Source organism: Papio anubis, unplaced genomic scaffold (genome assembly GCF_008728515.1).
Source record: "Papio anubis isolate 15944 unplaced genomic scaffold, Panubis1.0 scaffold2238, whole genome shotgun sequence".
Lineage (NCBI taxonomy): Eukaryota > Metazoa > Chordata > Mammalia > Primates > Cercopithecidae > Papio > Papio anubis.
Genome location: NW_022162282.1, coordinates 1 through 6,728, shown reverse-complemented (window position 1 = coordinate 6,728; position 6,728 = coordinate 1). Strand labels below are relative to the sequence as shown.

Below are 6,728 nucleotides of genomic sequence, written 5' to 3'. Positions count from 1 at the left end.
AGGAACCTCTCCAGGTGAGAACTGGCAACTCTAATTTACTCAGATGCTTTTCTGCAGGAGATTCAAATATTTGCTAATGCTCACTGATACCTTCACTGGTTAGATTGAGGCATTCCCACCCCATCTGAAAAATGTTTGCCAGAAGAAATAACTCCTCAGTTTGGGTCATGTAAAAGCCTGCACAGTGACGAGGGCCCATCTTTCACAGCAGGTGTATCCCAACACTTATCCTCAGCTTGAAGAATCCAATATTACCTTCATTCTGCGTGAAGACCACGGTCCTTTGGAAAGGTGAAAGGGCTAATCGCACTCTAAAGAAGACTCTAGCTAAATCAGATGCCTATGTCTAACACCCATAGCTTACTGTGGGTTTGAACTGCTCCAAAGTAAAACTTATAATGAAGTCCTGTTGAGTTAACATACAGAAGGCCTTTCCTAACCACAAATCTCCTAATAGAGGAAAAGACTCATCAGTTACAAAAATATGTCCTCAATCTAGGACAGGTGCAAGGCACTCTGTGAGTATGGAAACAAGTGTCCTCCCCTCCCACATGGGAGGAAAATTCAGTTTCAGGTCAGCTAGAAATTGAGTCTTAGTAAAGACGTGGGAGGAAGTTATCCAGCTGACCAGCTTTCCCCAACGTGGAAAGGACCACAGCAGGGACACCTGAGCTCCCCAACAGACGTTCAACGCCAAGGGACACACAGGTGGGTACACCTGTGTGGAAGTCAAGCTGTTGCTTATTCTGGGAGCCCAATGCGAGGCTGGGGGAGGTGGGCGCGGGGCTATTTCAGCATTGGCGGAGGGCGGGCTGGGTCACTGCGCGTCTGCTCCTCCTCCTTGCGTTTCTCCTGCCGCCCTGATCCCGCCTTAGCCATGAGGAAGATCGTGCTCACGCAGGCCGGGCAGTGCGGGAACCAGATCGGCGCCAAGGTTGGCAGCCGGGGCTCTGAGGGCCCAGCTCGGGCCTGCGGGTGGCCAGTGAAGATGTTGGCAGTGGCAGGGGTGGGTCCCCTGCATTGCGGCCCCTGGGCTCCCTGCTGGGACGCGGTGGGACTGCGCGGCTGGCGAGGCGGCCGGGGTGGACCCCAGGGACACGGCGGCCTAGGGATGGGGGTGCGGAGGGTGGGGGTGGGAGAGAAGCTGGGGTGCCCCGTGACTCAGCCCTGGCCTGTCCGGCCCCTCCCGTCTCGCAGTTCTGGGAGGTGATCTCTGATGAACACGCCATCGACTGCACTGGCACCTACCACGGGGACAGCCGCCTGCAGCTGGAGCGCATCGAGGTGTACTACAAGGAGGCCTGCGGTGAGACCCCCGACCTTCCCCACAGCCCTCCTGGGAACGCAGCCTTCCCCTCGCTCATGCTCTCCCGCCCCTCTCAGGTGGCAAGTACGTGCCCCGCTCTGTGCTCGTGGATCTGGAGCCGGGCACCATGGACTCTGTGCGCTTGGGGCCCTTCGGGCAGATCTTCAGGCCGGACAGCTTCATCTTTGGTGAGCTGTGGGTGAGGATTGGGGTGAGGTTCCTCAGCCGCTCAAAATCTAGGAGTGCCCCAAGGTCGTCGCCGTGAGAATTGTGGAGCCAGGGCCCCTGAACACCCTCCTATCCTCCGAGTCAAGTCGCTCCAACAGCTTCCTAAACGGGCTTTAGGAGGAAGGCCCAGGTGTCTCTTCAAGGTCAAGAGCTACTGATGTCAACTCCCTGTAGGGAGCTGAGCTGGGGCCGCGGCTACTGCCTTCCCTGAAAATGGGCAGGAGCCACCTGCAGCGAGGTCTGTTAGCCTGTCTCAGGTTTGACTCCTGACTTAATTTCTAACAGGGGAGGCTGCTGTCCTGTAACTCTGGGGGAGGGGTTTCATTTGCTCCACCTGCAGGGTGAATGGTGCGCTCACCTCATGTGACACTTGACCCTTTTTGCATTACGGTGACCACTGACCGTATACCTGGCCATCGAGTGACTGGCTGTACTGTCTTACAGGTCAGAGTGGGGCCGGAAAAAACTGGGCCAGGGGGCACTACACAGAAGGCACGGAGCTGATGGAGTCAGTGATGGACGTTGTCAGAAAGGAGGCTGAGAGCTGTGACTGCCTGCAGGGTTTCCAGCTGACCCACTCCCTGGGTGGGGGGACGGGGTCTGGGATGGAGTACCCAGACAGGATCAGTAAACACATTCAGCATCCTGCCCTCGCCCAAGGTGTCAGACACGGTGGTGGAGCCCCACAACGCCACCCTCTTGGTCCACCAGCTCATAGAAAATGCGGATGAGACCTTCTGTACAGACAACGAAGCGTTATACGACATCTGTTCCAGGACCCTGAAACTGCCCACGCCCACCTATGGTGACCTGAACCACCTGGTGTCTGCCACCATGAGTGGGGTCACCATGTGCCTGCGCTTCCCGGGCCAGCTGAATGCTGACCTGCGGAAGCTGGCCGTGAACATGGTCCCATTTCCTGGCTGCATTTCTTCGTGTCTAGCTTTGCCCCACTGACCAGCCGGGGCAGCCAGCAGTACCGGGCCCTGACCGTGGCTGAGCTTACGCAGCAGACGTTTTAAGCTAGGAATATGATGGCCGCCTGCGACCCCTGTCATGGCCGCTACATAACGGTGGCTGCCATTTTCAGGGGTCGCATGCCCATGAGGGAGGTGGATGAGCAAATGTTCAACATTCAAAATAAGAACAGCAGCTACTTTGCTGACTGGCTCCCCCATAACGTCAAAACAGCCGTCTGTGACATCCCACCCCGGGGGCTAAAAATGTCAGCCACCTTTATTGGGAACAACACGGCCATCCAGGAACTCTTCAAGCGTGTCTCAGAGCAGTTTACAGCAATGTTCCAGCCCAAGGCCTTCCTCCACTGGTACACCGGCGAGGGGATGGATGAGATGGGATATACGGAGGCCGAGAGCAACATGAACGACCTGGTTTCTGAGTATCAACAGTATCAGGATGCCATGGCCGAGGAGGAGGAGGCCTAGAACTTTCCTTTCCTAGGTAAAGGGGGGAAGCAGTGTGGATTGTTTACTGTGTTCTGACTGCCATGTGTCACTACGCACTTGTTCGTTTGTGTCTTCACCTCTCCTCCTGCTGCAATTTAAAGCATTTTTATAGTATACGATTTTGCCTAATAAAGTATTCTCATAGCATCTGGCTTCACCTCCAACTTCTATCTATGGGCCCCCCTCTGGCTACGGCTGCCAGATGCGCATGGTTGTCCTGCAAGGCTGAAGCTGTCTGGGTTTGTCGCGTGCCCAGGAACAAGCATTCCAGTGGCTCCAGGAGGGGTCGGCATGGGCTGTGGACATGGCAGGCAGGCTTCACATGAACCTGGGGATGCCCTGGGCCTTGGGCGGCTACGTGGTGGAAAACCTGTTCTGAAGGCAAGCCTCGGCTTATCCCATGTTCCAGACTTCTAGGGGACCAGCTGGCCCTCTGTTTCTGGAACCCTAAAAGTGGTCAGTGACCCTGGTGGGCAATGTCCCCAAAGTCCCATCTCAGGGTAGGAATGTGGTCAGGCAGCTGGCTCTGAACCAGCAATGAAGGGTGGGCAAGCAGGACCCCAGCCACTCCATTACCATGACGGCCTGGGTGTGTTTGTAACCTCATTCTCTTGAGGTGGGCGTGGGTTATCTGGCAGGGACTAGTGGGCAGAAATCAAGCCCAGTGTATATTCACATGCACTGACCCCTATGTAGAAGGGGATTAGGTCCTGGGGGCCATAGATGGTGGTTGCTCGGCCTGTGTGCTCGGGGCAGTCTCTCCAGAGGCACAGATGGGGTTTCTGAACAGGACCTGGGGAGATGAGCAGGTGCTCACAATGCTGCTTCCCCCAACTGACAGCCAGTGAGAAAAACGCCCGAGTGGAGGTCTGACCTGCCCCAGTCCGGAGGGCTGATGCTCTCTGAAAAAGTGGCTAATTTGTACTGTCTGCTGTCTCCCTGTTCCCCTCTCCAAAACTTCAGGGCAAAAATAATCCAAGATTGTCAGGATGAGACTGGTGAGGGTGGCACCTTTGGGAATAGGCCGTTTGGCCTGGCAGAGTCTCCTCCCCAGGCTTCTCAGGGAGCCCGCACTTCAAAGCCTGCTTTGGGGAAGCTGTCATGTAAGAGATGTGTGTGTGAGCTGGGTGCTGGGCAGCATGCACGGACGGTGCTCTTCTATCTGGCTCTTGTAGAACTTGTCCACGGCCTGTGTGATGGTCTCTTGGTAATTCCCACCCCCACCCCCATCACACAGATAAGATGAAGCCAGCATAGCCTGGGGGTGGGCCGAGGTATAGGTTCTACCCCAGGTGTCCTGGGCATACCCACCTGCCTCTGACGTGTCGGGGAAACAGGTGAGGCCCCTTTTTGTTCTCTGAATGTTGGCAATGGTCTATTGCAGCCAAATGGGAACAGGCAGGCAGGAGAGTGCCTCACCTTGAAAGAAGTGCCTCCTGGAAGCAGCTGTGAGGGGGAGAGGTCCCTCGTACTCCCCCAACCTGTTCTCGGAGCAGGAAAAGGGGCCTCTGTGACAGCCCTGCTCAGTGACTTTCACTGTCTGAGGGGTGTCCTTGCCCAACCCAGGCGCACACCCATCTGAGATGGCCTTGCATGGACCTGGTTGGGAAGGTTCACCTGCAGCAACCACTGGAACCTGCCCACACCTAGTGTCTCCACTCACGCATGGGGCTAGAAGGAGGGATGGGGAGATTTGATGGTGTCCTGTATGGGTTGGATGCTAATCTGATGATGTGCTCTTGGAGAAGCTTGCCTGAGTTTGGTGCTTTCTCAGCACGTGGTGTGTGCTGCTCTTCAAGCTTCAGAAGTCCCAGAAGGAAAGTGCTTCTGTAACCCCCATTTACTGGTGAACAGAGGTGAGGTGGTCTGCAGCTGGCCCAGCAGCTGCTAAGTGGCCAACAGGCTGGATCTGCCTCTTGCTTGCGGAGGCCCTGCCTGGCTGCTGGGGCTGCCATGAGACTCCCTCCTCCTCCTCCTCTTCCCTCCACAGCTCTCCCGTCTTCTATCCACAGCTGTGCCTTGAGGTGGTCTTCTTTGGGTTAAATCTGCTTTTAACAAGAAAAATTCTGTAACTTTTCTTGTACTCGAATGTTGATACTGAATGTTGGGGAATTGTTTAATATTATTTAATGTTATTTCTTTAAATAAATGTTTATTTTTATTTATATTTTATTTTATTAATTAATTAATTTATTTATTTTGAGACGGAGTCTTGCTCTGTCGCCCAGGCTAGAGTGCAAAGGCGTGATCTCGGCTCACTGCAACCTCCGCCTCCTGGGTTCATGCCATTCTCCTGCCTCAGCCTCCCAAGAAGCTGGGACTACAGGCACCCGCCACCATGCCCGGCTAATTTCTTTTTGTATTTTTAGTAGAGACGGGGTTTCACCGTGTTAGCCAGGATGGTCTCGATCTCCTGACCTCGTGATCCGCCCGCCTCGGCCTCCCAAAGTGCTGGGATTACAGGCGTAAGCCACCGCGCCTGGCCTATTTTTTATTCTTTTTTGTCTCCTCTGACTTTGTCTTTTCAAATAGACTGACTTCAAGTTCAATGAATCTATCTTCTTCTTGATCAATTCTTTTAAGTAACACTGATGCATTCTTCAGTATGACAATTGCATTTTAACTTCAGAATTTCTGCTTTATTTCTTTATTTCAATCTCATTGTTAAATTTATCTGATAGAATTTTGAATTCCTTCTCTGTGTTATATTGCATTTCTTTGAATTACCTCAACCAGCTATTTTGGATTTCCTGTATGAAAGGTCACATATCTCTGTTTTTCCAGAATTGGTCCCTGGTGCCTTATTTAGCTTGTTTGGTAAAGTCGTGTTTTCCTGGACAGTCTTGATACTTGTAGATGTTCACCTATATCTGGGCATTGAAGAGTTCCGTCTTCATTGTAGTCTTCACAGTCTGGGCTTGTTTGTCCCCATTATTTGTGGGAACACTTTCCACGTATTCAAAGAGACTTAGGTCCCAAACCCAATAATACAGAACCTTATGCAAACACGTAGAGGTACTGCCTTGGTGGCCTTGGATTAACATCAAGAAAAATTCTCTTGATTTATCAAGTAGAGACTCTAGTTCTCTTCCCTTACTTTCTCTCAAATCAGCAGAGTCTCTCTATCTGTGCTGAGGCAAGTGGAGCTGGAGTTGGGGTAACATAGGCACCCCTGTGGCCACGACAACTGAGACTGTGCTGGTTCACACTTGAAGTAGACAAAGAACTTGGTATCACCCAAGGCCCACTAAAACCACTACTTGGCTGCCATATAAGTTTATTCAAAGCCCTAGCCCTAGCCCTAACCCTAACCCTAACCCCAAACCCATATCCTAACCGCAAACCATAACCCTAACCCTAACACCAAACCCTAACACTAACCAGAGCCCTAGCACTAGCCCGAACACTTACCTTAACCCTAACCCCTAACCCTAACCCCAACCCCAACCCTTACCCTAACCTTTAACCCTGACCCCTAACCACTGACACCAACCAGCAACCCTAACCCTTAAGCCTAACCCTTAACCCCTAACCCTAAAACCCTAACCCCAACCCCAACACTAACCCCTAACCCTAACCCTCAACCTAATCCTCAACCTAACCCTCAACCTAACCCTAACCCTTAACCCTTAACCCTAACACTAACCATCTAACCCTTCTCCATAACCTAAACCTAACCATTACTCCTAACCCTAAATCAAACTCTAAGCAAACCCTAACACACTAGG

At 52.7% G+C, this 6,728-nt stretch overlaps 1 pseudogene across 1 annotated transcript; it reads left to right on the top strand.

Moving 5' to 3' along the window:
- Positions 1-6: 6 nt before the first annotated feature.
- On the top strand, positions 7-3,147 carry LOC101023594 (annotated as a pseudogene). The gene is made up of 4 exons (XR_004181397.1): positions 7-934; positions 1,198-1,306; positions 1,384-1,494; positions 1,979-3,147. The product of XR_004181397.1 is annotated as a tubulin beta-8 chain-like (transcript).
- The last annotated feature ends 3,581 nt before the right edge of the window (positions 3,148-6,728 follow it).